Raw genomic sequence first — 6,585 nt, 5'->3', positions numbered from 1 at the left:
GTAGTTCTCTTTTTTGCTGGGTCTCTGCCTGGTTTGGGTATCAAGGTGATGCTGGCTTCGTAGAATAAGTTTGGAAGTTTTCCTTCTATTTCTATTTTTTGGAATAGTTTGAGAAGAATGGGTATTAGCTCTGCTTTCAATGTCTGGTAGAATTCCCCTGAGAAGCCATCTGGCCCTGGGTTCTTATTCGTTGGGAGATTTTTGATAACAGATTCGATTTCTTCACTGGTTATTGGTCTATTCATGCTTTTTATCTCTTCCTGTTTGAATTTTGGCAGTGCATGTATATTTAGGAATTTGTCCATTTCTTCTAGATTGTCCAGTTTGTTGGCATATAATTTTTCATAGTAATCTCTGATGATTGCTTGTATTTCTAAGGGATTGGTTGTAATAGATCCTTTTTATTCATGATTTTGTTTATCTGGGTACTCTCTCTTTTCTTTCTGAGGAGTCTGGCTAGAGGTTATTCAATTTTGTTTATTTTTTCAAAGAACCAACTCTTGGTTTCATTGATCTGCTCAACTGTTTTTTTGGGGGGGCGGGGATTCTATATTATTTATTTCTGCCCTGATCTTTATTTTTTCTTTTCTTCTGCTGGGTTTGGGGTGCTCTTGGTGCTCCCCTTCTAGTTCCAGTAGGTGCTCTGTTAGACTTTGAATTTGTGCTTTTTCTAGTTTGTTGAAATAGGCCTTGATTGCAATATATTTTCCTCTTAGGCCTGCCTTTGCTGCGTCCCAGAGATTTTGGATTGTTGTATTTTTGTTTTCATTTGTTTCCGTATATTTTTTAATTTCTTCTCTAATTGCCTGATTAGCCCAATCATTCTTTAGTATGGTATACCACCTCTTCTTTATCCACTTATCAGTTGATGGACATTTGGACTAATGGAAAAAAAATTTAAATAAAGTAATATTTAGTGCATTATAATAGTTACTAAAGGGATGGAGGACCAAACCTAAGAAGGACTGGGATAATTCTAATGGAATGGAGTGCTTATCATGTACAAATCTTTCTGCTAGGTGCTTGGAATGGAGGAAAAGTTAAGTGAACGTTGGCATCTGAGGAACCTCAGATAATATATAATTCAGGAGAGAAGAGAGTGAACTATGTGATTTACACATTGTGATGTGTAGTGAAGGGGTAATAGAGATGTGTAGAGGATGATAAATACAATTTGATGATGGGGGATGGGGAGGGCCAAGGGATGCATTATCAGTAGAGGCATTCAAGTCCAGACTGGAATTCTGAAAAATGTTTCTGCAAGTGGAAAATGGATGGAGGGCTCTGGAATGAGAAAGGGATGTGCTGATGAGCAACCACAAGCAGCAGAGCTATGATAGTGAATGGGAGATAAGGGAAAATGGAAAATCCCCTACAGGGGTAGTACATGGAATAAATGGAAAATAGGACTCATTCATTCTCACTGAACCTTCACAAGAGCCCACTGAGTTAGTTATGATCACTATCCCCATTTTACTAAGGACAATTGAAGCTTAGAAACTACGTAATTCTGCCTACGATCTCATAGCTAGTTAATGGCAGAGTTGTGACACCAAGTCTCTTGACCACTATGCCAGTGGCTTCCCATTCTATATTATCTATTAGTATTTCAAATCTGGTAAAGATTGTGATCGAAGAGTGTGAACCTTCCCCCTCCCCCATAGACAAAAGAGGCCATTACAGATTTTTGAGAAGGGGAGTAAAATGACTCACATTGTACTTTAGGAAGATAAGTTGGTATAATGAAGACAAGATGGAGAAATACAGTCTTTTAAGTAAATCATTGAAATCAGTCATCTAAGCAAGAAGAAAGTGGGAAAGTATGCGGAAACTCTGGCACACAGAGACTAACTAAGTGCATAGACATTCTTAATTACATTGTTTGCTTCCCTATCCCCACTTCTCATCTTCACGGATGTAGAATTCTAGAGCCCAGGTGGACAGCCCGACTAGCTCTGAGATTTTTTTTTTTTTATCTGCTGAAAGTCTCATTAAATCGCTCATCCATTTTTGTTACCTACAACCAAATCTGTTTCTATATCTACAAACTTCGTTTTCTTTTCTGGACATCTTTCTCTATTACTTGATCAAGGACCCCAAAGAATTTCTGAAGAGGTGACTGCAGGCTTTGCCCTCTTTTGGAGGCTACATTCTATTTTGGAAGTGTCTAAAATGGTTCATGTTCTTTGGAATCATAAATGATCAGTGAGTGTCCCAGAGCAAACACCCGAAGGGCTTGCCATTTGGGCATGTCTGGTCGGCAGGGCAAGACAGGCTGGATTTTATTGATTGAAGGCACCCTAAAAATCATAGGGGGAATATGTTGACTTAATGATAGTGTGGCTGGGGCTGTCTCAGGCCTCCAAATCCAAGACCTAATCTTACCTCTCAATCAGTGGGCTAGACTGGAAAGGAACAGAAGTCAAAGAGAATCACAATCCAGGAATGCTTTTGGTCCAGCAGCATTGCCGAGAGGTGAGTGAGGTTATGGGATGTTTTGAGTTCCACTGTGGTGTCTCCTTTACATTTTTTTTTTTTTTGCCAGGAGGGTGTGGGAGAGGTGAAGGACTGACATGAGGAGGCAGGTAAATGAAAGACGGGATGTAGGCTGCTTTGTTTTGTGTCTCACATTGGCAGAGTTTATCCCTCGTCATTCCAAACCTTCTTCCCCCATTCAAGCCAAAGCATTATGCACCAAGGATCAGAGTAGGATGAAGAAATGTCACCAACATGGGTGGTGCTGGGAACATGATGACAGCAGTAGCAATTACCTCCAGAAAGAGTGACATCATTGTAGCAACTTGAGACCTTCAGGCGCCCGCAAGCACATTGCCTTGTGAACACATAGGATGCATCACAGACTTTTCTGACATTGAGGGTGGACTCAGGAGCTCGGGATCCAGTTATTTTATTGATTTGGGCTGGAGCCAGACACCATGTCATTGTGACCCATGCCCTGCTGATACCCAGCTGAGTGTCCTTGAGGAACTGGGAAAGACAGCAGCAGAAGCTGAAACAGGAAGTGGTGGTATGTGCTCTCACCTCCTGTCCACCAGGTATTTATGGCCCACGCCGGGATTCTGTTCATGAGAGCGAATGACAGTAGCAGCTGGCCATAAGATTGTTTCTCCCCAGTTTGGAGGCTTAGTGCTCAGGAAGATCCCGAGGGCCTCTGTGTCTTTTATATTTATTGGACATCCAGGGTTTGTGTGTGTGTGTGTGTGTGTGTGTGTGTGTGTGTATGTGTGTTTTGTTTGTTTGTTTTTAAGTATACTTCAAGGAAAATTTCCTTTAGCAAGAACACAGTGTTGCTCTAATAAATTTGAGAGGAGCTAATAACAAATGATGATTGTAAAATTCGTTTAATATCCATTTATTTCTTCTACACACCACATTCCTGCATCTTCTTCTACTCACCTTTTCAACGCTTCCTTACCTCCCAAAAAGATAATTGACAGAAAATAAAGGCCTAAGAACCTAGTTAGCTAGTGGCAAAATGCCCGATTTAATATGTTATAGAGCCACCTTCTGGTACTAAACGCACACTTCATGCGCACAGTAAATTTCCTGTCAGTTTCAATTAGCCTAAAAACTGATGCCCATTACCAGCACCACCAGTAAGACCAAGGGGGAGCTTATGCAAAAATACGGTTCCTAGGTTGCACCCCAACCCTACTGAATTAAATCCCATGCGGGCAACACCTTTTTTCCTGACCCTTAAGAAGATCCCAAAGGGATTTTAATGTCCCAAATGTTTTCTTTCTATCAAGACTTTGAAGTGTCAAACAAATTCTCTTTCAAAAAAAGAATAGGACGAATGGAAAGGTAAGCAATTCTTATCCTTGTTGTGTGTAAATGTATGCAGTTAGAGAAGCCGATTTTGGCAGAAATGCTTGGTCTTGGCTTAACTGGCCAGGAAAACCAACTGCTTTCCTTATTTATCCCACCTCAAGGGTCCTGGCATTTGAGAATGACATCAACTGTTATTAGGAGAGTTTGTGTGTACTACTGCGTACTAGTAAACCCTTGACCTTCAGTCATAGTTAGAATGATTTTTGTACATTTGTTATTCATTTAGCAAATTTGATCTTAAAAAGGAATGCCTTCTTTCTAATGTCCTGACTCTGTATTTGGGGTTGCACACATCAGTTGGAAATTGCATGATGACACATTATGTATGGAGTGAGTATCAGAGGACTTAAGAGAAGATATATCATTCTCTCCCAACTTTAATATTAAAATTACAGGTTTGAGGATCACCTGGGTGGCTCAGTGGAGTCAGCGTCTGACTCTTGATTTGGGCTCAGGTCATGATCTCATGTGTTGAGACAGCCCCACGTCGGGCTCTGTGCTGACACAGTGGAGTCTGCTTGGGATTCTCTTTCTCCCTCTCTCTCTCTGTCCCTCCTCGCTTCTCAAGATAAATAAAAAACATCAAAGAAAATAAAATTACAAGTTTGAGAAATTTTGACCAACAATAATTTTTTGAAAGCAAGGTGTATAAATTTTAGTACAAATAAAAATAATGAGTAGTGTTTTTCCCTTATCTACTCTCTCTCAATAGTAGGTTATAGTCAAAAGACATTTTATTATATTTCTTGGCGGTTTGATGATTCAATTTTGAACAATTCTGATTTGCTTAATTTTCTGCAGGTAACTCTCCAACTCGCGCACACATCTTGCCTCTTGGAAGAAGTTGTAGTTTGTCTTAACAATCTATCGGTGCCCATAGCTTCTGCTTCCTTTTAGTAGCATAAGTAAAAAGAAAGCAAAGTTTATCCCACACATCTTTCTGTTTCAGCCAAGTATAAAAATGAATGTTCTAGCAGTCAGAGTTAGGCAACAGAATGAAATAAGGGAAGATATGAGTCCCTACAATTGGAAACATTCAAGCCGAGTTTGGCAACAAGAAAGCAGTAATGTGGTAGAAGGAGTTGGAGCATTCGATAGATTAGACTAGATAAGTTTTATAGTTTCTTTACTCAGATTCTGTCTCCCCCGCCTCCCGCCTTCTAGCTGTAAATAGTTTTTACCTTTTTAGAGTCAAGCTTTTCCTTTATCTCTTCTCTATTACCTTTCCTCACTTAAATCTTTGACTTCTTTGCTAGAACTTGTGCTAGTGGAACATTTTATATATAAATACACACCTGATGTCCTAAAATCATGCTGGTACCCCCCAAATATTGAGACTGTGCTCTTGGGATTTTTTTAATTTTTATTTGTTTTTAGAGAGAGAGAGAGTGGGACTGCAGCAGAGAGAGAGGGAGAGAGAGAATCCCAAGCAGGCTCTCAGTGTCGGCACAGAGACCCATGCAGGGCTCACACCCACAAACTGTGAGATCATGACCTGAGCCTAATCAGACACTTAATGGACTGAGCCACCCAGGTGCCCCTCGGGAGTTTTCTAATAAAGATTTTATATTGGTCACACATGTTTACCTGTGGGACAGCTCAAAATGTTCTCTAGTCTCTCCTCACGTTTAGTACCCAGGATGAGGTGTTGAGGGCTTACATACAGAACCCCAGTATCTCAGACACGTGGCGAGCTAAGGACTGAGAGAGTCCAGTGTGTCTTCTTCCCTTCTCCTCAGCTGTGGCCAGGGCTGTCTGGGCCTCGTCTGCCTCAGAGGCAGGCTGGAGTGGAGGTGGGTAGGTAGGTGAGACAGGAGCCAGGACGGTGATGGTTAGGTCTCCTCATGGGGATGGATTAACTGGAAGATGATGAAGTTGAAGCCCCTTCCTGGTCCTGCTCTAAATAAACACTCACTTTTGAACAACAACAACAACAACAAAAAAATGGAAGCCAGCCTCAGAAAACACTTACTAAAAGTTCTCAGAATGAGGAGAATGAATGACCTGGATGGGAGTCACCTTTTTGAGCTTCCAACAGCTTCCCAGTGATCGGACTGGTGTGTGTGCAGTCCTAGGGCAGAACTTCTCAACCTTTCCAAGTATGAAGAAGAGTAAATGCACACAGTTCATAGCCCCATTTAGCAAGCACTGAGCATAGATCATGATCTCTAAAGTTGCATGGTTTGTTTTTTACTGATCTATTCAAATTTTGTTATATCTATACATATATGTATACAATTTGAATAAAGTTGATGTTCTAGATGTGCTATGTTTATCATGTGGCTTTGAGCCCTTCCTGGCACACATCCATATTGCTGAGCATTCATTTCCCCTACTATGAAAACCTCAGCTCTGAGAGCAAGGCCCCAAGAATCTAGTTATACACAGTAAAGCCCCTCTCAGGTCATTCCCCAACATGGTTTGGCAAATTACAAGATTACGGGTGGATTTGAGGCCAAAGCTTGAAATAGCGTCCATTTTCCAAACCTTAGGCAACATGGGGTAACATCAGATTGACAACCAAGGATATGAGCCAAATTTTTATTGCCATCAGAGAGATGACTGCCTTCTTAAGGAGAGTAGGGGATCAAAGATTTCCTTTCTAAAGCTGAACTCTGCTCTTGACCTATTAGGAAAGACTTTACCTGTAGAACTCCCATGGCTATCCTTTGACCCATTGAGATCTGGTCTTGCTCTCAGAGTTTCAGACCATGGTTCCTCACCTGGCTAACT

Source organism: Suricata suricatta, chromosome 5, assembly GCF_006229205.1.
Source record: "Suricata suricatta isolate VVHF042 chromosome 5, meerkat_22Aug2017_6uvM2_HiC, whole genome shotgun sequence".
Taxonomy (NCBI): Eukaryota; Metazoa; Chordata; class Mammalia; order Carnivora; family Herpestidae; genus Suricata; species Suricata suricatta.
This window is presented reverse-complemented; position numbering follows the sequence as displayed.